Genomic DNA, 25,951 nt, shown 5'->3' with positions numbered 1-25,951 from the left:
GAAGTGGCGTGAGAAGTTGTGCAGAGCCCGCCAGGCACACATATATCTCATTAGTATGTAGTTGTGTTTATTAAGAATAAAATAATACAATTTTTTCAATTTATATGTGTGTTTTTCAAATGGACCTATCTACTTGATAAGATGTAGTCTTAGGTGCTTCTTTTGGCCTGGGGGGCACCATGAAGTTTTTGCTCTCAGACCATGTCTATACATATTATATTTTGCTCACTTATGGAGAAACCATTTAATTTAGCTATTCATGTTAGTTCCTTAACATATGATTACCCCAGAATGTTTTTCAGTGAAAGTTACTATTAGGAATCTATTTTTTTTCACTTATAGAGAGGGTTTAATAAAAGCTTGTATATATGTGCAGGCATGCATACGTCAGTATTTTATGGAGTTCTTTGAATTGTTCTGCTTCATCCCACTCTAGCAAGGATGACAGAGAGCTCCTCCTAGTCAGGAAAGAAGGGAAGAAAGTAAGAAGGAAGGAAAGCAGGCAGGAAAGAAGGAAGGAAGGAAGAAGTGGGAGAGGGGACATACAGGCACATAAGGAAAAGTAGAGAAGTCACACAATAGCATAAATTATAAGTAGGTTTACACTCCCATTTGTGACCTTAGGTTTATTCAGAAATATGATACCTACAAATAATTTAATAGTCATTCATATATGACACCACTACTAAACTCATTACTGAAAACCTATATAAAATGAAACATGTTTACCACAAAAAAAGTATTTAAGTGCAAGATATGAAGTTGGATGTAAATTATAATCACATATTTTTAAACATGACAATGAAAAAAACTCAGAGTAAATATATACAAAAGTTAACTATATTTATGGCATGAGTACTATATTAATTCTTTCTTCATCTTTCTTTTTGAATTTTCCCAAATGAACCTTAGTATTTTGAGCGATGAAAATAATATATATTATGTAAAATTTCTTTTAACAAAGATAGTTCTGGAAAAGTGAAGTGTGGAACTCAACCTATTAGCTATTTAATTCATGACATCTCTTAAAATAAATAGGAATTTTACTGTCCCATCCACACAATTCTTTCCCTCAAACTCTATAGCCTAGATGAGCTCCTTTGAACTGAAGGCCCACATTAGAATCACCGGAGGTGCTTTATAAGTATACAGATGATGAGATCCCCCCTCTGGCCCCAGAGAGTCCTCTTTGGTACATCTGGAAGGCACTCACAGGGCCACATGTGATTCTGTTACTTCAGCCCCACCACTCTTGACTATGACTCTCTCCTTCAGGCACCTGCACACCTTCCCTATTCCCTTATTAAAAGGCTCTTTAGCTACCTTTTTCTCTTCCCTAATTCAAACTACTACTCAAAACAATTCCAGACATAATTCAAATCCTATCCACAAAAAGACATGGACCATCTTTCTGAGCCCTAGTTACTTTCAGTCACTCCTGCCATTCCATACTGCCTTGACTTCAATCTGTAATCTCAATTTCAGTCCCGTTGAGCCCACGATTATATCATTTATGATCAAGATAATTATATTAGCATTTGGCCATTCTCTTCAGCATCTTTCTTGCCATCATTGATGACTCCTTCAAAGTTTAAAAGGTAAACTATGTGAATTTTCTTTTCGGTGCTTTATCCTCTCCTTCCCTCCATGATAACCTACTCTCAGGAAAGCCTCTAAGGTAGTTCATGCTGAGGTGTCAGTAACCCATATTGGGGAAAAAAAGAAGAAGCAGAAAAAGTGAAGCTGTCAGAAGAATGCTCAAACTATAAAATGTTAGACACCGACCAGGATGTAAAAGGAGTGTAATTTTGGTTTAGTTCCATTTTTGGATTTTAGCAGCAAGATCTCCTAAGCTTCTGAAGACCATATTATCATGCATGGGCAATGCATTTATGATTTTTTTTCATTTTAGAAATAATTACTAAGACCTTCAATTTAATCCTTTAACATGTAGATGACACTTGAATAAAACTTTCGTTTTCTGGAATCCATTCTACACTTTCCTTATCATCACTGAGTTATTTTCTTAACACTAATAACTAAGAGCAAATGTTACACAGTCTTATAATCTTCTAACAGCTCTGTCCTCTGGCATCTTTTTGTGATTTCTTGTATTTCATGGCAGTTTTAAAAATAGCTGTAGTAAAGCTTCTGACTGGTTCATTCATCTTGCTCTTGGTCTGCTAGCACATCTAAATTTGATAAAGAAATCGTTTTGTTTGGAGATTCCAATTACCTAATTGAGTTTACCTGAAACAGGGAATGCATACAGAAAATGTAAATATAGCCTTCTGTTAAGTGGATTGTACATTATATTATATGCCACTAAGATGGTAATATTAATAGATGGAATAAAATATAGGTTATATTATAATACTAAGATTATATTTAAATAAGCATAGTGGATAAAATACAAATATGGAATAGATTATTAAAAAACTAGGGCTATATTTCTCAACTGTGGTGCTAGGATTTGGTTCTCTTCATCAAAATTGTCTGGTGTTCCTGTCAATAATGCAGATTCCCAGACTCTGCCCCGGACTCTAAGGTCAAAGAATCTCTTGGCATGAGAGACGCAATCTGCAATTATCAAACTCTCCAAATATTTTTTCATTTATACCTAATTTTAAGAAGCACTTAATGGGTGAATATCTTGCGAATATGCCAATAAATAAAGGGATAAATACATATGAAGGAGAGAGAGAGACAGAGAGAGAGAGAATGTCATCTGAATTATTCAGGTTGACATGTTATGTTCTTCAGAAGCTGCTGCAGAGTTCTTTATTTCCTGTTGCTCATACAGATTTAATGTTAAAATACATTTAGTTTCCACTGATAAAATTATTTGTAGATATAAGTTATCCATTGTAAATTCTTGGGGATACATCTCTTTGCTTAATTAACTTTGTAGTTAGAAGACATACACATGACCAAAAAGCATGTGAAAAAAATGCCCAAAATGCCTGATCATTAGAGAAATACAAACCAAAACCACAATGAGATACCATCTCACACCAGTCAGAATGGCTATTATGAAAAAGTCAGAAAATAGCAGGTGCTGGAGAGGTTGCAGAGCAAAGGGAATGCTTATATACTGTTGGTGGAAATGTAAATTGATTCAGCCACTGTGGAAAGCAGTATGGAGATTTCTCAAAGAACTCAGAACTGCCATTCACCCAGCAATCTCATTACCAGGTATACACTCAAAGGAATATAAATTGTCTACCAAAAAGACACATGCATTTATGCGTTTATTGTAGCACTACTCACAATAGCAAAGATATGGAATCAACCAAGATGCCCATCAGTGGTGGATAAAGAAAATGTGGTACATATGCACCATGGAATACTACACAGCCATAAAAAGGAATGAAATCATGTCCTTTGTAGCAGTGAATGTAGCTAGAGTCCATTATCCTAAGTAAATTAATGCAGATATAGAAAGTCAAATATTGCATGTTCTCACTTATAAGTGGGAGCTAAGCATTGAGTACACATGGACACAAAGTAGGGGACAAAAAACACTGGGGCCTACTTGAGGATGGAGGGTGAGAGGAGAGTGAGAGTCAACAAACTACCTGTCGGGGACTATGCTCACTGCCTGGGTGACGAAATCATTGGTACACCAAACCCCAGCAACATGAAATTTACCCATGAAACAAATCTGCACATGTATGTCCTGAACCTAAAATAAAACTTAAAAAAGAAAAAAATATATAAAACAATTATTATTTCCTATAAAGACTATGCTGTACAGTAGATCTCTAGGAATTATTCATCTTGCACAAACGAAAATGTGTGCCATCTGCTTCCATTTTTCTAGCTTTGTCGAGATACAGTCGACAAACAAACACTGTATGTATATTTTTTAAAAAGTCAGAGACTCACTTCCCTAGAGAAACAGTCCATTAACATGCTAAGCAGGTTAAATTTCCTTATCAGAGAGCTCTTAGTCTTGTGTGTCTCTCTTTGACACTTGTAGCACTTTCAATTTCACATTTTAATGTGATTATTTTACACTTTGATGAATACCTATTTCCCAGCTAGACCTTGAGAACACGAGACAGGTTCTGCGTTTGTTTCATCTGTGTTTGTTTCCATGTTTGTTTCATCCACCACTGTATCATCAGCATCTAGCACAGTGCCTCTTACACACAGATGTCAATAAATGTTTCTCATACATTTGTATGTACTAGAGAGGTAGGAAAAGATAGTGAGTGTTCCAAATATTCCTCCTATTAGCAGGTAAAACTATGGATGCACGAACTATTCATCCCTCTTAATGTCCTACTCTCTGTTCCTTCAGTGCCATGCCTAGGTGGACCTCACATCTCTTAGAGAGAATACTGAACAAGTCTCTCCTTCTTGCTGTCATCTCCTCTTCTAGGTACAAGTTATCCACCCCACCATCTAAGGAAAGTAGATTTCCCTCTGTCTCAAGGACACAAATCTTTCCATTTCTCCTTGGATCCCATTTCTCAGGCGAGCCCTTATTTCTGAAGTTAATTCCTGCTTGCACCTTGGATAAATAATGGCTCACACATCTAACAGAGATAGCTGTGGCCTCGTGATTATGTGTAAATGGGCTGGGGACTTAGCCTGCCTGGATTTAAATACCTGTTATGCCACCCATTAGCCATTAGGCTTCTGGGCAAATTAGTTGGACAAGTCCTCTGGGCTTCATATTTCTTATCTGTGAAAGAGGGGTAATGGTATTGAACCTATAAAGCTGTTGTAAGGATTCAATGGGACCGTATATATATATATAGTCTCTAGGATTAAAGAGTTCTACATTTGGCTCAGAGTAAGCTCTCAAAAAATATTGGCTATTATTATTAAATGGACATCTTGCCTCCTTCCTCTACTCGTCAGTTTTCAGTTAAATACCTTTGCTTGATCCTACAATCCCTTCTCATAACATCTTTACTCTCAAACACCAGATTTTTAAAAAACTATTGTGACCTCCCTTACTACTCCATTCTTGCCTACTTAAAATGGACACTCATACCAGAAAAGATATTCCAGATGAATGGAAATCTAAATGGGTTATTACCCACAACAGGCAGCACTGGGCCTTGTCCTTCTACAGCCTACACAGAAATGATTCCTTCTCCTCTTCCTCACTTCCAGAGACTGGGTCTAGAAAACACTAGCTGTCTTGAGGTTTGGAGCTGAGAAAATGGTTTATTCTCACAATAATGTTAGTCGTAAGAGTTGTGCCTCTCTTGAAGTCTTGCATATTTTCAAGTTACATTTATGAAACTCTTGGTTACTCATTGATGGGTATTTAAACCAATGATAGAGTATAGAAATTGAAAGCTGTTAAGCAATTAATTTTGAAAATTTTAAAACTGTGTGTGAGATATTAAATATATTTACTAAGAGCAAGGAATGTCTATAGAAAATTGCATATTATGCGGACTGAAATGGACTCTTTTTTGTCTTAGAAAATTATTATAAATACCTAGATCAAGAATGTAAATTGAGCATTACAAATTATCCTGTGCAATGATTAGAATGGTCATAAGCAAGCTACTAGGCCTTTTTTTTCACAATGTCTTCACTAATATATTCTCACCCCAAATCAGACAGGTGACATAATTTCAAATAGAAATTATTTTCTATTTGCCAGCCTCTTGGAGTTGGTTCTAACAGATACAAAATTGCAAACTGTTTATGCCTTCTTAAATATAAAACCACAGGTTACATCAACAGGTCAGCTAACGAAACAAAGCAAGTGCATTCATCTCTGGCAGCTGTCTTGAACACTATAATAATCCTGTTTTGAAAGACAGCACTTGTGATCCAGAATTATTTTGCAGTTTCATGATTAAGGTAAAATGGATTTGAACACTGATACCCCTACCTTACAGAAAAATGCTATAAATACTGGAACTCAGAAAGATAAGATGAAAGTATCGCCAGAAAATTCACTCAGAAAATGATATTTTGCATACAATGATGCATAAAGTGGCGACTTTAAAATTCACCAAACATAAATGATTTTTAGAATCCATATTGCCCTACAAATAATCAAACAACCTTTTAAAATAAAATATTTATGGGGTATGTAGTATGTGACAGCCACTTTACCAGTCCCTGAAGTAAGAGTGACAGTTCTCGCTCCAAAGGGCTTAAAGTCTAGTTAAAGTGTTGACATGTGAAAAATAACTTGCAATGTTATAAGTACATTAGAAAGTCCACAAGCCATAAATTTAGTCCAGCAAAGTAAAATGCATGGTTAATGTTCCCTAGGAAAACTGAGAATGTAGAGATGAAATTCAGGCAAGGATTTGAAAGATGAATAAGGGTTTGCCACTTAGTTACAGAAGGAGAAAACATAAGTATCTACCTCTAATAAATTTTATTTTCCCATTAGAAGTAGAAAACATTAATGTGAAACGTGTTTTGGCATCTAGATTTATGGTACTTCAGTGTACCTCACTATGCATTTGCCAGATGTCTGAAAAAATGGGAAAGTTTTCACATAAGTTTAGAAAAGGGCAAAGAGAAAGAAAGAAAAGTCTTCTGGTTAGGCTACAGTTCCAAGATTATGAGAATTACATTTAGGTGGTAAGGTGGAAAGCTTGCTTGGCTAGGGAATGCCTGTGCTTTTGTACCTCCTATTGGACAAAGAATGTGAGATTTTATGGTCCTCACTTCACCTGAAAATGAAATGTGGAGCTAGGTTCGCATTAACCAAACAAAGATCCACTCAGCAAAGTATTAAGTGCCTGTGTCTTTTTCTTTTCTTTCAACATTTGGGAGAATGCATCTCCATTCTCTTCTTCACCTCTTTCTATTCTGCCTCTTCTCTGCTCTCTTAGTTTAGGGGTTTCAAAAACGCAAATGTGCTTTATCATTTCCAATTGAACAGGTAGTCATCTAGTTGAGAAACAATGAAATAGATAACTTCAAAACTCTCTTCCAGCAATAACATTCTGTGATAATTAAGAAACAATAGTTATTTTTTGACAAAGGAAATTTAAATTCTGAAAATATAATTAAGTTTGTGAATTGGAAACATATAGTGAGAAACACAAACAGTAATTATTTAAATGCTTTTTGTGTAACAATGAGAGAGCCAACATAGAAAAACTACCAATTTGCTTATTTTCCCCTTAGTAAGAAAGATGCTTGGATATTGAATCGCCTGCCTTTTCATTTGACCAATATAGACATAACCTCATACGTTAAAGCTCTGAAGGTGCACCCAGGTAAATTCCAGGTAAATTACTATTGATATTTGGCAATTCTGGTTTACGTCATTGAATGAATTTCTGAGCTAATTATCATGATTTTATCCTAGTTCTTCAACTGCATTTGCTATTTTGTACAGAAATTATACATTTCAAGTATTTAATTTAAAACATGACAGTACTTGAGAACAGAACAAGAATATATAATAAACACCCTCCTTTTATTTTACTCTATCTGTCCCTTATTCACTAATATAGTACAGGAAGTTGAGGCTTGGGAAAGCCAAAAATAAGAGAAAGGTGGTTTTGAAACTGTGTTACCTGTTTTCTTTTGAGTGGTTGATCATTTATTTAATCTATGCTCTGATCACAAAATATGTTTTCTATACTCTGTTCTTCTTAAAAACTCAAAACTCTAAATAGCCATATTTGTGACCTTTCCAAGGAAATGATGCAATACTTGAAAACAGGTATCTAACTCACTCTCAACTAATAGAGTCATTCTTTAATCTTAGCATTTTTCCTAGCAGTTAGGAGCATCAGAAAGGTATACCTTTTATTTAACTTGAAACATGGATTTTTAAAATTTTACTTGAATTCAAATGTTGCCCATGCAATTCTTGCAGAGTCATTGCATTGGTTTTGAAAACATTTAAGTGTCTATCTACATGTGGGCCTGAGCTGCATTTTCTCTTTCTCCCAGGATTTAAAAATCTAAGCATTAGCCCTGATGTACATTCAGTGACTTCCAGAGAGAGAAAAGCATTTGTTCAAATGTATAATTTGATATCACTAAATACGGATGAACTCTGCTTTAAAAGACAAATAGCTCAATATAACTTAAAGAAAAGAAAGAGTAAGGATATGCAAAAGTAAAGTTGTAACATGCTCTCAGAAGGATTTTTTGCTTTCCAATGGAATTACTGAAGAATTCCTATAAATAATGAAAGCCACCTATATTATTTGATTTATAAAAAATTGAATTAGGAAACATAGGAGTAGGGTCCCTACTCCTGGTTTGGTTGTAGATGGTATGTATGGCATTTTATAAGCAACTAGGGCTGAGCAAATATATTTTGTATTCATTTTATGTTATATTGAACAATAACTTTGTAGCATGAATTTTGCTCTATGTATACAATAGATATATAACTTATAAAAATGCTACTTTAAAAGATTCATAACTTTGAGTCTAGCCCATGCAAAAGCCCACCATCTAGTGGACAAGAGATACATTTTAAAAATTAATTATGTCACAAGGTGATAAGTCCTATAATACATATATGATTCACAGAAGATTTAACATTTTATTTGTATCTACCAGATACAAACAGATGGGGGCTAGGACAGAGGACAGGAATTTCTAAGCAGAGGAAACACTAGCAAATTCATGGAGATGTAGTTACTGCTGACACAGGGGACTGGCTCCATATAGTGCAGGATGCCTTTGGTGAAATGGTAAAAGATTATACTGAGGAGGTACATAATATCTGCATAATTGAAGGTGATGTACTCTAGGCCAGCTAGTTGCATTATTGTATTGATAATGTACAGTCATTGAGAGGTTTAAAGCACACAAAAAGTGTGGTCATTTCTGAGATTTAGTAAGAATATTCTGGTAGCAATGTAAACATTTTATGGGAGGGAGGGATGTGACTTAGAACAGTGATTCACAAATCAGGCATATCGTAATATTAGAATTACATGAAGTGCTTTTAAAAAGCTCTGCAGGTCTCTGGTCCCCATCCCACATTTAAAGAGGTCTGAGAACCTGTATTTTTTAAAAGTTCTCTTATTAGTTATTTATTACTACTTAAAACACTACCACAAATTTTGCAGCTAAAACAAGCATTTATTATCTCAGAGTTTCTGGAATTAGGACATGGTTTATCCACGTCTTCTACTTCAGGATATCTCACAAGGCGACAGTTAATATTTTGGACAAATATGGGGTCCCATCTGAGGTTTGACTGGGAAAGGATCAGCTTCAAAGGTCAGATGGCTGCTAGCAGGATTCAGTTTCTTGTGGGTTGTCAGACTGAGAGCTTCATCTCCTTGCTAGCTGTTGCCTGGAGGCTTCTTCAGTCCCTTGTCACATAGGTCTCTCTAAGTGGAGGTTTACTTCATTAAAGTCAGCAAGGGAAAGAGTCTGCTAGCAAGAGGAAAGTTTTACTCATATGTAACATAATCATGGAAGAGACCTCCCATCACCTTTGCCGCTTTTGACTGTTTTGAAGCAATTCACATGGTGTCCATACTCAAGATGGGGGATTTATACAAGGGCTTGAATACTGGGAGACAGGGGAAATCAGGAACCATCTTAGAGTCTACAGACAACTCACCTCATGTGATTCTGATGCACACACAAGTTTGAAAACACTGAATCAGAGACTTTAGGATGCAAAAATTTGGCAAGGATTAAGCTTAGAAAGAAGATCTCAAAAACTTTGAAAAAATAATGTACATAGAACAGGTGATTCTTTTGTACGGGGAATGAGGTTAGGGAGGAAAGAGCCTGATTATCAAGCTTTGGACATGGTCATTGAGTGTATAGTGAAGCCACTAACCAAAAGAGGAAGTAAAAAAGAGAAACATGTTTTGAAAAATAATAATGGATTTAGTTTTAGATCTGTTGTACTCATAGTGCTTATGAGGTGTGTTATGTGGAATAGGGCCTCAAAAAAAAGTGGATGGCATGTCTTTTCAATGATATTCAGAAGCATTGTTTGCCAGGCCCACCAAAGGTTTATTGCATTATCCAGGAGAATGTTCTTCATTCTGCTCACTGTTGACAACAAATTAAAAGTCCTAGACTTAGGTTACATATTAACTTGCATATTTTTGTCCACTGCAGTTGCAATTTCTTTTCATGGAAAAGACAAAGGTTGTGGCTTATTTTTCTGTACGACATTAAACATTTTTTGCAACTACATTGACAATCTTATTTGTAATGAAATTAACTACAAATGATGGGAGCCATGAATAGTTTCTGAACTCACCTTACCATTTTACTCTTTCATCAATAAGATGAAGAAAATATTTGACACATGCTGTTTATATTTGTATGAACCATGTGTTTATTTTATTTTTACATTTTGAAAATTATCCTTTGGAGGTACTGCCAAGATGTCCAAGTGAATTCACTTAATGAAGCCAATTAAACTGCACTGTGTAAGGGCAAGACTCTCTCTCTCTCTCTCTCAGGCTGCTCCTGAAGTAGCAATCAAATTTTACCTCTGCTGACTCTCCAGTTCTCTAGGTTTTATATCTACTGGTTTGTTTCTTTGTGTCTTTGGTTCTTGTCTTTCTTAGAGTCTCATTCCATTTGCACATACAAAATGTTATTCCTCAATAACGGCGACAATGACCAGAAAACCAGATTTATGATCTGACCTTTTGGTGATTCCTGCCAAGATGATGGGGATCTATTTTCTGTTGCATGTTAAATAGTAGAGAGTTTACTTTCTTATTATTTTATTCTATCTGTTCACACAAATCAATTAAGGAATCATTTTGTGGCCACTATAAAGGAGGACATCTCTCTGGGGTCTGATGTAGTGCGTTTCAGTGATTAATTTACCCACGGCTGAGAGTGGAGCTGCAAGCTGTGTGCCTGCACATCTGTAACTGAGAAAAACCTTTATCTGTTGCATCAGTATAAACTATTTCCTACTTCCATTAGGTTCCAATTAATTAGATTCTGAAGTTCCTCTAATTAAAGGAGCTCTGTTCTAATTACTTCATAGAGAATAATAAGACTGACATAAATCTCATATTTCTCCAAAATTGTAGAAAATAAAGAAGCTGAACTTTTCATACTTATATGTGTTAGACTTTTAAGGAAATTTTTTCTTTTAACTGATAGCCAAGAAATATTTTTATATAAGAACCCAAGTTTATACAGTCCAGGTAAATTCTTAGATAAATCACATTACTTGAAAGAGTTTGATTTAAAAACACAGCTATATTTGAACTAACAGAAACAGGGAGTAAAACAGTGGTTACCAAGGCTGGGAGTGGTCAGGAAGATGTTGGTCAAAGGACACAAAATTTCAGTTAGGAGGAATAAATTTTAAAGATCTACTGTGTATCATGATGAGTATAGTTACTAACATTATATTGTATACATGAAAATTATTAAGAGAGTAGATTTTCAGTGCTCTTGCCATACACACAAAAAAAATAGCAAGTGTATCAGGTAATTCATATGTTAATTGGCTTGATTTAGCCAATCCACAATGCAAAAATATATTAAAATATGTTGTACACCATAAATCTATACAATTTTAATTTGTCAATTTAAAAATATAAACAAAAAATAAAAAAATGAACACAGCTATATGGCTTTTTCTTGATGTGATTTTCAGATTTGTGTTTGTTTTCACATTAGTTGACACTAGTTCATCTGAACTTACTAAATTTCTTACACTGCTTTACTAATCAAATAACCTAAAATATGATTTATCCTTATGGTTAATATACAGCTGTGTTAAACTAAATTGAGTCACAAGTCTGACAAATTGTTTTATATAGGCAGAATCATGTTTTCTAATGTGTTAGTTTAAAACATGACATCCAAGATTCTTAATTAACTGTGTAAACTTGGACTAATATTAAGTCTAGCTAATAAATAATCTTTGGATCCCTGGGTAAATTTTAAGTAGGAAAGAACACTGACAGCTTGATCATAAGGCATAGTTGTTAACACATGTCCCTTTGATTCTTAGTCTTAGTATGATACAGAGTGGCGATACTTTCTGGTCTTGTTAATGAATGTGTACTGTTGCTCTTGTCACTTTTCAGAGGTGTAAACATGATGTATATGCTTTATCATGTCCTTGATTATTGACAAAACAAAAAAAAACACATTTCACTCACCCCTGAAAAAGTTAATATTTCTTACAATAGATGGTGTGACTGTCTTTTATGCTTTCTTAAAAAACTATAATACACACTGATTAAATAGATAGGCAGTTATTATTCACCAGGCACACATGATTCTCTCTTAATCAAGTGACAAGAAACTTTCAAAAACTTGTTTGATTTTTGTTGTACCAAAATTAGATCCTCCATTTACAAAAAAAAAAAAAATGCATTTCTTTAATATTTAAAACTACCTTAGAGATTTTCTCCAGGGAGTCAAAAAATCATTTATTTGCGTTATGAAGAAAGAGATATAGAAATAACTAGTTTTTTAATGCTCCATATTTCTTAATTACTACTAACAGTATTATAAGAACTCTATGGGGAGAAATGTTAAATCAAAGGATAATTTTGTACAGGTAAAATGTTGCTACTATAAATTTTTCAGGGACTACAGAATAGACTGGAAGACCTTGGAGGTGTTTTAATGACCTCACTATCATAATATGTCTTTATGTTTAGAGGAAATATTGAAGGAATTTTTGTTAAAAATATATGTTGGCTGGGCGCGGTGGCTCACACCTGTAATCCCATCACTTTGGGAGGCTGAGGCAGGCAGATCACAAAGTCAGGAATTTGAGACCAGCCTGGCCAATATGGTGAAACCCTGTCTCTACTAAAAATACAAAACTTAGCCAAGTGTGGTGGCAGGCGCCTGTAGTCCCATCTACTCAGGAGGCTGAGGCAGGAGAATTGCTTGAACCTGGGAGGTGGAGTTTGCAGTGAGCCGAGACTGTGCCACTGTACTCCAACCTGGGTGACAGAGCGAGACTCCATCTCAGGAAAAAAAAAATATATATATATATATATATTTTTTTTTTTTAATAAAAAAAATATATATAGTTGTACCTAACAGGAATTTTACTCTCTCTCATTCCAATTTTGTTTTTATAATACTTTTTATAAATACATATAATATATATATAATTTAGCAGACTATGTATTTAAAAATAAAATGAAATATATCTTTTCCATAGTATCTGATTTTCACTGACAGAATTCAGAAACAAATATTTTGACTGCTTTCCCTTACTTTTCATGACAATACAGTTACTTGCATAGGTTTAATAATAATTTGTATTACATTTTACCAGACACAATTAGACAAATAGATTGTGCAATAAAGGCTATCACGCAGCACAATATTTGAGAATGATTCTCAGTTATTCAGATATGACAAAGAAAACACTAAGAAATAATGATTGTACTTAGTATATGAAACCACTGCCTGAAAAGCCAATGGAAGAAAATAGGTCTCAGACCTTTTTTATGGCTCAGGGGGCCCCAGCTTCATGGGTCATTCCTGATAGAGAGAGTGTGTACTTTGGAGGATCTCTAGGACAGAGAAATCCACCCAACTTTACTTATAGGCTGAGAGAGTATACTTAGCTTTGTTTTTTAGCCTTGGAATAAATACAAGTAGTATGGGCTTCTCAAAGTCTAATGTGAGATACCTTAAAACATCTCCACGTAGAAATTATTTCTCTGGGTTTAATAATTACTTGATATTATATGTCTCTAGTCTAGTAAGAACAGGTATAAAGATTAACTTTGGATTTTCAGGGTAAAAGCAACTTGGGAAAGTAGAGACAATCAGGGTAGGCCAGTCTGTCAAGGGACTTATCTGGGCATGAAAGGAGAAATATTGTTTGAGGCTAGAGATGGGGTTCAGTGTCAAGAGAGGGTTCTTCTTAAATAAGATGGAACTTCAGTGTACCTGAAAAAGACCCATAGAAAGGGTAAAAGGAATAATAGCTAAGCCTTGAATAAAATGGAACAAGATATCATCAAGAGTAAAGGAAAGGTATTATCCCTAAACTGGGTGTACAGCTCCTATTCTGAGTCTAAAGCGGAGACAGGAGGAAGAAGGGTGACATGGACACATTTGTAGGTAAGAGAGGGGATGGAGTTTACTAAGGATGGAACTTACAGTTGTCATTTTCACTGTGAAGTAAATGGCTTGTTGATTTGCTTAGTATATAGGTTTGGGGTTTGGTTAGGGGCTTTTGAGGGTATAGTGTTTTGCAGGGCAGTCCATGTTGTTGAGTCCATGTGTAATCCCTACCACTATTGTCATTTTGTTCATGAACCCAGTAAGCAAGCACTGTGCAGAGCAGGAGGTCTTGTCCACATAATTGCTGGATGCTTTCAATATTGGAGCAAGCATTCCAGTGGTTCCAATGGTTCACTCATTTCCTCACACTCTAGGCCCTTTGTAAAACATCCGTTGATGCCTTCTTCTTGCAAGTCTCCTTATCCTCATTTCTCTAATCCTTTTAAAAAAATCATTAAAAATTGCCCATAAATGTATGTAGATCCATGCCTCTGGCCATCTCTTCTTCCAGAAAAACAAACAAACAAACAGTGAAAACCATACGTTCCACTTGAAGTTCTGCTCAACTTGAAGTATATTTCCTTCCAGGCTGTCTCTTGGAGTCTTCCTTAGCTGGTGAAAACGACAGCATTTCATTTCTGGTTGGAACCAGATTATTATGCGAAGTCATTTGGAAATAAAACTCCTATATTTCCTCCTCAGCCCTGAGGTCATAAGGAACTCTCCCATGAGGTCATAAATGTGCACTGAAATGGAGGCGTTTGTTTAGCAAAGTAGGCACCGCACAGAGAGAGTGTGAGACGATTGCTTATACAACTTGTTATACAACTTGTATATTCATTACTTGGTCAGGCCACAGAATTGCTTTTAACACATTTACTTGATGATGGGGTGCTCCGAGGAACACCCGAACTTATGGTTTAACAGATTAATAAAACTAGAACAGCTCGGCCGGGCATGGTGGCTCATGCCTGTAATCCCAGCACTTTGAGAGGCCAAGGCAGGTGGATCACCTGAGGTCAGGAGTTTGAAACCAGCCTGGCCAACATGGTGAAACCCCATCACTACCAAAAATGCAAAAATTAGCCGGGCATAGTGATGGGCGCCTGTAATCCCAGCTACTCGGGAGGCTGAGGCACAAGAATTGCTTGAACCCAGGAGACGGAGTTTGCAGTGAGCCAAGATCGCGCCACTGCACTCCAGCCTGGGCGAAACAGCGAGACTCCATCTCAAAAAACAAACAAACAAACAAAAACCTAGAACAGCTCATGACAGAGAGCTTGGGTTGAATGTTCTCTCTGTGCCCCATGTTCAGATGGTCACTCTCTTCCAAGTTCCTATTTAAAACCAAGAATAATAATTCTTGGTCAAAATCTATTATTTTAAAATAATATTTTTCGACCAAGAGAAGTTTGGTTTAAAACCCAAGAGAACTTCATTGTGATTCTCCTATTGTGGCCTGAGAGAGGCTCTGCATAGCACTGACACTTTAAACATCATTCACTCTGTTGACTCTAAAGAACCAAGTGACATCAGCTTGCAGTATTCCATGATGCAGCCACCAAAACTTCTCTTTCTCTGGGCCCCATTTCAAATTTCTGAATTATCACTAAATTAGTTTGGGAAACATGACCAAATGCAGTTTTGTGTTACCTCTGAAATCCAAAGACACCCACAAGTGACAGATGCATATTGCTTTTAGGGGTAGTTAGTGCAATTTGTCTTAAACTCTGAAAAGGATAAATATATATACAGCTAAGACCAGTGGACTCCAGAAACATGGTAGCTGACTCAAATTATACCCAGTTTTAAAAATGCTTTTCCTTTTGATGGTGGTGTGAGGGGTAGGATGGAGCAATGTGGTTGGAATCAAGGAGTTATATAATTTAACTTAGATAATAACTTAGATGGTTGATAACTCTTTTGGTCTTAAGGAGCCCATGATTAATTAGCCTTTAGTTATTCTCTCTGTGAAACAAACCATTCTGCTTATCCCTTTAGTTCTACTGCTTATTGGGGAAACCACACTCACTTTGCACCTCACAGTCAGGTTGTATTTTTTTGGATTCCTTCCACTGGGACATTCCATCATCCCCATTGAATTCAGAGAGCCCATTTTAATGGTAACCTGTTCATGTTCATCCTTCCTCTACAAAGACCCACTACCATGAGTGTTATGGAAGTCTGTGCTAGTCCCACCAATGTATTTGTCAATGTCTTGGTGTGGAATGTCTTAGTCCATTTGGGTTGCCAAAACAAAATACCATAAACTGGGTAGTTTGTAGACAACTTTCTCACTGTTCTGGGGGCTAGGAAGTCCAAGATGAAGTTGCCAGCAGATTCAGTGTCTGGTGAGGACCCACTTTCTGGTGCATAGGTGACAACATCTCATTGTGGCTTCACTTGGTGGAAGGGGCAAAAGCTCCCTTAGGCCTGTTTTATAAGGATACTAATCCCATTTATGATCTAATCGTCTCCCAAAGTCTCCTCCTCTTAATACCATCACCTTTAAAGGTAGGGTTTCATGTATGAATTTTGAGGGGACACAAACATCCAGACCATAGTAACCTTTTTTTTTTTAATGCTCTTTTACAGAAGATCCTTAAAGAGATAGGTGAATGGTTGGCATATTCTATATGTATTCCAATGTTTATTTCTCCCCAACTCTTTGAATATTTCACACCACTGGTGATAACATCCTAAATTCTGTGCTTCAGAAATTTGTGAGGGTTTCTTGGAAGCCACAGTGATGGGTGGATTGGAGGGTACCAAAATCATTTAGTGAATGAGATCAAAAGGGTCTAGATATCCTGAAGTATCAGCGCAGTTCCTCACTATAAGAAGTTATCCATGTACTGTGTAACTTTTGAATGCACTACCGGGTAATTGTGCATGTGAAGAGCTTACAATTACCCTATAACTGATCCTGGAAATGACCTCCATGTCATGTAAAAAGTACAAAGTATGTTTGCACAGTTTTATTCATTCTGACTTTTCTAGTAATACAAATAAAGGAAAACTATAATTTGTTTATGTCTTCAACTTTACTAACAGTTGCTCACCATTTTGATAAAGTCTCATCACTGACTTTTAGACTATTTATTTTACTTGAATCACCAATAAAACGTAATTTCATCAGTTCGAATGTATAGACATTACTATCACATATAATCTATTTATATATAATAAATAAATATGTTTTAAAATGTCAAATATAAATAAAAATGTTAAAATCAAGAAAATATTTAAAATTGGATGCTCTTATTTCTCATACAAATAGACAGTTACTAACATGCCTATTCTAACACAAAAACTGTAAAAAACATGAAGCCTAATTGGAAGACTTTGCAAAGAAAAAATAGTCATCAAATATATATATTAGAGTTCCAAGATTTAAGGGAAGACTTAGGAAACCTCAATTTTTCCCTGGAATATTAGAAAAAAATAGTCAGAAGGATAAAACTGTATTGTTTATCACAAAATAACAGAATCACAAAATGTGTAAGCCATGCAAGTTGGTAAAAATTATCTTGTCAACTGGTATAAGAAGTATAATAATGAAAGAATATCTAAAAAAATCTATTCCACTGAGCAATCATATTGTTTCAAGTTGAGGAAAGATGTAGAAAATCATCTGTGTAATGAACTGCATTCAAGCAAATTTTCATGACAAGTGGATGTTAGCACTCTTTGTGTTAAAAGAAAAAAGTTTTTCCTAATTGCACATCTAAAGTTTATAAAAAATACAAAATTCATAGCAGGAATGTTATTTTTAAAATTACTGATGGCAGCATTTCTGCTTCCATGTGAAAGTAACAGTTTCAGGCCAGGTGCAGCAGCTCATGCCTGTAATTCTAGTTCTTTGGGAGGCCGAGGTGGGAGGATTGCCTGAGCCTAGGAGTTTGAGAACAGCCTGGACAACATGGCAAGACCCCATCTTAAGAAAAAATAAAGAAAAAGAAAAAAAATAGGAAAAGAAAGTAACAGTGTCTGGAATCACCCCTCTGTTGTAAGCAATGAAAAAAAAACAAAATAAAATATAGAAAAAACTATGTTTACATACTAGACAATAGAAAGTATAGGACTTGTCTCTCAGACAAAGCAAACCACTGAAATGAATACTATGATCTCATCAGCTTTCTTCCAAGAGAAAATTTCAAGATGATGGAAGAGAGAGTGAGATTCTTCCACTGGTCTTATTGACTTGAGGAGATGGAGACCAGACCTTAGGGAGATCAAGCAATCTAGAATTTGTGGGATAGAATATCAAAAAAGAGGATACTTTGCAGTTAAGGCTACAAAATCTGCATGGGGTCCTGTTGGGTCTTGACTAAAACCCAAACTGTATATGCAGAAAGTGAGCTCGCATGAGCCAACATAAGACAAATTCCTTGGAAACAGCAGTTGCCAGAGATGAAAACTCCCAAGAGTTCATACCGGGGCAGAAAATATATGAGTTGCCACTAACCAGAGTTGAAAAGACTCACTGTATACACAGGGCAGTCAGTGAAGATCCTAAATTGCTCATATCATAGAAGTGGGGGCTAAATAAACCCAAGGGTAGTGACTACTCTAAACAAGCCTTCTAAAAGGCTTTAAAAGCAAGCTTCAAATGAATCAAACTGTCCCTCAAGTAACTTGACAGCTTGCCAAAAAATTTCAACACCACTTAAAAGGAATACAACAAAATCTGGCACACACAAGAAAAATCCACAATATCTGGCATCCGGTCAAAAATAAGTAGACATACAATGAAGCAGGAAAATATGGCCCATAACCAGGAAAATGTCAGATAACAGACATAAACAGAAATAAAGATATGATAGAATTAGCACACAAGAACATTAAGAAAGCTATTGCAATTATGTTGAATATTCTCAGGGTTGTCATTGGAAACATTAATGTTCATAATTAAGAGAAAAAATGGCACATATGAAAAAGATAACTTCTAGATATGAAAAATACAGTACTAAAAATAAAAATATCACTAAATGAAATTACCAGCAAATTGGTCTTTGCAGGAAATAAGAAGTATAGTGAGTTTAAAGATAAAGCAATAGAAACTAGCAAAAATGAAGAATATAGAGAAAAAAGCACTAATTATACACAATAACTCGGTGACCTGTGAAGAAATATCAAGTTGTCTAACATTTGGGCAATGGGAGTTCCAAAAGGAGGAAGGGGAGAAACAGCAAAAGTACTTGAAGAAATATCTGCAGGGTTTCCAAATTTAATGAAAACTAATATCAGACAAAGCAGACTTCAGAACAAGTAATTTTAGCATAGACAAAGGGGGACTTCATTAATAAATATAAAGCATTCTATTTATTCAGATTTGACAATTTTAAATGCACGCACACTTAATATGCTTCAAATAAGTTTCAAAATATATGAACAACTGAAATAGTAAAATGATAAAAATACACAAATATAGTTGCCTATTTCAACCTCTTCTCTCAGTACTTGTAGAACAAGTAGACAGAAAACCAAAATGTTATAGAAGACTTAAACAGCAGTATCAACAAATTCCTCCTCATTGACATTTATATAAAAATTTACTTTATAACTTCGTGTACATATTTTCAGAAGTATATGAAACATACATCAAGCTAGTGCACATGCTAAGCAGTAAAATGAGTCTCAATAAAGTTAAAAGAATTAAAATTATCTTGAACAAAGATGGAGTTAAATTGATAACAAGATAAATATTTACTGCCACATTTTGCTGCCTTGAAACCCACACTTTTTGGGTACTGCCTCTTCCAGGAGAGCTGTTAACCTAACACAGCTTCATCTTCCCCTGACATTCATCTTGGTAGTTTTTAAACAGTAGTTAAGATACAAGGAAAGGTGTGAATGAGGAACAAGAGCAGATGATCTCACAGTATTTCAAAGGCAAGTAGCTGCCAACCTCTGGCCTTAGCTTGGTGGGAGGGGAGGAAGAATATTTGAAGAAACTTCAAAGCAAGCAACTAAATTCTTAGACTAGAAATATTCTTATAACTAAAATTAGACTGTTTTGTGACTACACAGAACCATAGACCTGCTTATAACTTCAGAGTAAGCAGAAATGCCATATGAGGTAAGTTTCCAACCAGGTGCTATGGTTTGAAGGTAGGTTCTCTCCAAAATTTATGGTGAAACTTAACCTCCAATGTGGTGGTGATAAAAGGCAGGGGTTTTTGGTGTGGTGGCTCAAGCAGACCTAGGTGTGGCTAAGGCTGCTGCTCTGGAAGATACAGGCTGTAAACTTTGATGGCATACATGTGGTGCTAACTCTATGGGTGTGTAGGGTGCACAAGCTGGGGAGGTATGACTGCCTTCACCTAGATTTTGAAGTATCCCTCAGAAAGCACAAGCAGAAAACTAACACAAGGTTGGGGCTACCACAAAGACACCCCACTGGGGCAATATCCAGTGGAGCCATGGGAGCAGGGCTATGCCTGCACTCCCAGAACTATTGAGCCACCAGCATGCAGCACCAGCCTGGGAAAACTGTAGGCAGGGGGCTTAAATGAGTGACAGCTGAAACATTTAAGTTGAACTGGTGGGGACCCCAGTGTGTCCAGAGGTTCAACATGGAGTCAAAGATTATTGTCAAGCTTTAAGAGTTAATGTTGTTTGCCTTGTTGAGTTGGGGACTTACTCGGTACCCATTAGCCCTTTCTTCTGGCTTATTTCTCCCTTTTAGATTGGAAGTGTGGGTCCTGTTTCTGCCTAGCTATTTGTATTTTGGGAGCATATAACTTGTTTGATTTCACAGATTAACAGCTAAAGAGCAATTTGCCTAAGAAAGAAACACACCTTTGAGTCTAACCTATCTCTGACTTGATGACAGTTAGGTGAGAACACGGACTTTACACTTTTGTGTGGAAGATGGAATCAATTAACATTTTGGAGACTACTGGGATGGAATGAATGTATTTTGTATGTGAGAAGGACATGAATTTGGGGGGCCAGTGTCAGAATCTTATGGTTTGAATGTGTCCTCTCCAAAATGCATGTGTTAACACTTAATTTCTCTTCTGGTGGTATTAAGAAGTGGGGCCTTCTAGGAAGTGATTATGTGATAAAAAGGGCTGGAAGGAACTAGCTTAGGCCCTTTTCTGCTCTTCTGCCATGGGAACACAGTGTTCATCCTCCTCCCGCTTTGTCCCTTCTGCCATGTGAAGGTACAGCTCACCCCTCTGGAAGATGCAGCAGCAAGGCACCATTTTGGAAGGGACACTGGGTCCCCGCCAGATACCAAGTCTGCCGGTGCCCTGATCTTGGACTTTGTAGCCGTCACCACTGTGAGAAATAAACTCCCATTCTTTATAAATTATCTAGTGTGTGCAGTTTTGCCAAAGCAGCATGAACAGACTACTACACAAGGGCAGAAGAGACTACCCTCACTGAGTAAATGTTAAAGATCTGTGGGGACACAAAGCTGAAGTTGTGTTTATGTATCCTAATATGGTGGCTGCACCGGCAATCAGGTAGGGTAACCACCTAATTTATCATGTAAACAGAAGAAAGGGAACCTTTTAATAGTTTAACACATTGGGCACAAACACATACTATCCTGAGCAAACAAGGCTGTATGATCACTATGGGAGCATTATATTCCTTGATCTGCCAGTGGCCATCTACCACATAGAAAGACCCCGCCCGAGAAGAAAGCCAACAGAGTTCAACGCAAGACTGAGAGATGGAGGGAAAGAGGCAGGGCTGCTGGTGTTAGTGAAATGCCAGAGCTTCACTGGGTCCTGCTGCTCACTGCAAAGACTTCCAGTCGCTGAGACAAGGCTTTAATAGGGTGCTACAGCCAAAAGAAGGGATATACAGTCTCAAATCCATCTCACCAACCAATTAAAATTGGGGGGTTTTTATAGCAGGGAAAACAGGAATTAGAGAGGGGCAAGGAAGCAAACATGATGGATAAGATGTCTGACATCTCATTGTCTGGATGTGGTGATCGGACAAGTTTTATTTCCTTGGCTGAAGTTTGTTTTCCTGAGGTAGGAACTCAGATGAGACAGATGTACATTTCAAGTTTTAAAATTAGGAAGGTTAACTTGTATGTTTATTCAAAAAATCCCATAAATATCAGCTCTATGAGATGATTGGGCCCATTTCAATGGCATGATCTTTGGCCCTTCCCAAGTGTGTGTGACCCATTAAATTTTCTCTCTCTCCCTCCCTCTCTTTTTTCTTTTCTTTCTTTCCTTCTTTCTTTATTTATTTCTTTTCTTTTTTCTTTATTGTTATATTTTGCTTGAACTGATCGGTTTAACCACTATCACTTGGAACAAACAAAATTAGTACACATCACTTTCTCAGACATGTGAGCAAAGATGAGCTAGTAGATTAGTATCTTGTCATTTTTGTTTGACACTACACTTGAGAATAGGCTTTTAACAAAAATTATACATAAAAGCTGACAAATCGCTATTATATGCATATTGCAACTAACTACTTTTACCAACATTAAAATCTGCTAATTACACATAAAATAAAATGATCTTTCCATTTTCTTAGCAACACCAAGAAAAACAGGACTAAAGACTAGGCTAAGATATGGATATTGAAAAGCATGACCAGACAGCAGAAGTGAGGTTGGTTTTAATACAGATAGTACAGATAGAACTTTCTTTCTTCATTGGGGTTTAACTGATGTTCAGGTAAGTCGACCTTATTTTCTATTCCACTTTTAAAAACTTTAAATACATGCAGTTTTCACTGACTGTATCTCCCCTGTGTATTTACAAATACTTCAGCAGATTATACTGAACTTGCATCATTTCTTTCTCTTTCTTCATACTCCCTGAATCATAATGGCAAAACCGAATCTTGTTTTTTTGCAAATGGTACTCGGTTGGCAAAATTTGCCTTAATGATACGCTAAAATTGCTGCTTCACATTTCAGTCATATTTTGTGCAAGACTCTCTCAAACTAACTATGGAAAATTATGATAGAAGAGCAAGGTGGGTCCCAAGGCTTCACAAATGAATTATCTTTTCCCTTTCATATAGAAGATTAAGATCCAAATCCATTTTTAAAGATTTTAAAATTTTCTCTCTATTAGAGAATAGTTTCAGAATAACTCAGTTTTATTAAATGCAATTTTACACCCTTGTAGTAAAAGAGTCATAATGAATAAAAATGAGTATGGTCAAATTTAGTATTGTGTAATAATTTTCATGTTATCAGAAGTAATTATTTGATTCATGGCAATGCCTGAATATCAGAAAATTTACATTCACATCCTTTCTTTCCTGAACTCTCCAAATTTGCACTTCCTCAAACCTACTTTCAGACTTTTTACACTTGTTCCCAAAATTCTTTTCTATCATGGCTGTATCTCAGAGTTATTAGGGATGGAAGAGAACTATCTTCCCAGAATGGGGATGTATAATTTTAGTTCCCAAAATGTAATTTTTAAATCTACAGTCTTCCTTTATGCTTTATATAGTAAAAGTTCTCTTCTTAGGCTGTTTACTGAGTGAAATATATCCTGATCCAAATACTTAAAACAGATTTTAAAGTAGAGATTTAAAAAAAAAAAATATATATATATATATATATATAAAGCTCAGCCAATGATATGCCAAATTTCCTTGTCCAAATATCTGAGCTCTATCACTTAATACCTAGGAGACCTTCTTCTCACCCATTTTATTGCAATGGAAATCATAGCATTTGGCAAATGTGAATAGAATATTTATGAGAAATAAATGAGACAACATTTAGATACCTATAACAGTACCTGGTATATACACTTTAATTCTTTTGAATATGGAGCTAATTATTTAAGGGAAACTTGGTTCTTAGCTTTTTCAACACCAATTGCAGTCAGAAATTCACTATTTCCATGTTATAATCCCAGAGTCTTTCTGAAAAAGATCAATGCAAGAACTCTGATCAGAAAGCCAGAAAAATCTAGTTGTCTAATGCTCAGAAATGGAGTAAATGAATCACCTACAGATGTCAAAAAACTGCAGCTCATACTAACATTTGAACAAATGATTAAGTTGAACTTAATCCCAAAATGACCTAAACAGTTTAAATGCTGTTTATTGAAGCATTAAAACATGTATTAAAGTACATAAGCACTGGAGGTAGAAACATTTTCATGCATGAATTTAGACTGCAGGAGAAATAAAATCTTTCTTTTAAGCAACACAAAGGAAGTAAAACCAAATTAATCAAAACTAAGATACTGCTTAAAAGAGAGAAAAACACATTTAGTTACCTGTTTATGTTTGATAGGCTTCCATGAGAATTCGTGTCTGTGGCTTTATCTGAATGAATATGGTTCCTCAATACGTAATCTTTATGCCTTCTTAACCATGAAATAAAAAAAAAAAACAGAGAAAAGAGAGCATAGCTAAGAGAATTTGGAGGTGTACCAAAATTTTGTGGTATAAGTGAGACAATATATGGCATAAAGCCATGCTTTTCCATCTTCATTGCACATTAGTATCCTCTGGAGTGCTTTAAAAATGCCTGCAGGAAATGCAAATCAAAACCACAGTGTAATACCACCGTACTCCTGCAATGATGACCATAATCAAAAAATCAAAAAATAATAGATGTTGTCATGGATGTGGTGAAAAGAGAACACTTTTATACTGCTAGTGGGAATGTAAACTAGTACAACCACTACGGAAAATAGTGTGGTGCTTCCTTAAAGAACTAAAAGTAGATCCACCATTTGATCCAGCAATCCCACTACTAGGTATCTACCCGGAGGAAAAAAAGTCATCATACAAAAAAGACATTTGCACATGCATGTTTATAGCAGCACAATTCACAATTGCAAAAATATGGAATCAGTCCAAATGCCCATCAATCAACAAGTGGATAAAGAAAATGTGATATATACATATATATACACACACACATAAACACACACACACTCATACACACACACACACGTATATATACATATATACACACATATACACACACACACATATATATACATATATATACACACACATACCATGGAGTGCTACTCAGCCATAAAAAGGAAAAAAATGGTATTCGCAGCAACTTGGATGGAGTTGAAGACCATTATTCTAAGTGAAGTAACTCAGGAATGGAAAACCAAATATCATATGTTCTCACTCATTAGTGGGAGCTAAGATGTGAGGACTCAGAGGCATAAGAATGATACAATGGACTTTGGAAACTTGGGAGAAAGGATGGGAGGGGATAAAAGACTACACCTTGGGTACAGTGTACACTGCTCAGGGGAGGGTGCACCAAAATCTCAGAAATCACCACTAAAGAACTTACTCATGTAACCAAACACCACCTGTTCTCCAAAAACCTAATGAAGTTTAAAAAGCAAAGAAAAAAATGAAAAGATAAAATAAATTTAAAATAATGTGGGTGGAGTTTAAAAGGTAGGGAGTAGATTCAAGAAGGCCAGCTGGGATCATGGTTTACACATCTTATCCTGACAGAAAGAAGGCTTTCACTGGGGCTGGTGGTGAGGGGTAACTGAGATGTTTAGAATCCAGTGGACCTCAGATAAATCATGTTCTGATTGGGGTAATTTTGATCATGGAGATATAGACAATGGTGAAAAACAACAAAGAAAGAAAGAAAGAAAGAAATAAGCCTGAGACCCAATTCCTGGGATTGTGATTTAATTAGTCTCATATACGGCCAAAATATTTATATATTTTCAAAGTTATCCAGGTGATTCTAATGAGTACCAGGGATCAGAAGCACTGGATGAAGATTTTACTGGGTGTAATTGCCTGGGTTTAAATCCTTGCTCTGTTTTTTACTTGCTGTTTATACTTAAGCAAATTATTTAACCAATCCAAGATTTAGTTCCCATGATACATAATGTATTATTCACTGCCTGGCATAGAGCTGACATTTTGTAGTGCTACCTATTTATGAAATATTTTACTATAAATATTTAAACAGAAAGTCTTCTACTGTGCCCTGTCAATATATATTTTCCTCATGCTCTGAGTGCCACTGGATAATCTC

General features: G+C 35.9%; 1 protein-coding gene across 1 annotated transcript in view; it reads right to left on the bottom strand.

The window, feature by feature from the left end:
- The window catches only part of NPY2R (neuropeptide Y receptor Y2), a 43,594-nt gene extending 19,209 nt beyond the window's left edge, over nucleotides 1-24,385 (bottom strand). The window contains exon 1 of the mRNA XM_009448436.5: nucleotides 24,192-24,385. The gene's annotated coding sequence lies outside the window, so the exon portion shown is untranslated. The remainder of the gene's footprint in view (nucleotides 1-24,191) is intronic.
- Nucleotides 24,386-25,951: the final 1,566 nt, after the last annotated feature.

The sequence above is a fragment of the Pan troglodytes genome, chromosome 3 (genome assembly GCF_028858775.2).
Source record: "Pan troglodytes isolate AG18354 chromosome 3, NHGRI_mPanTro3-v2.0_pri, whole genome shotgun sequence".
NCBI lineage: Eukaryota > Metazoa > Chordata > Mammalia > Primates > Hominidae > Pan > Pan troglodytes.
Note: the sequence above shows the minus strand (reverse complement) of the source record. Positions and strands in the feature narration are given on the sequence as shown.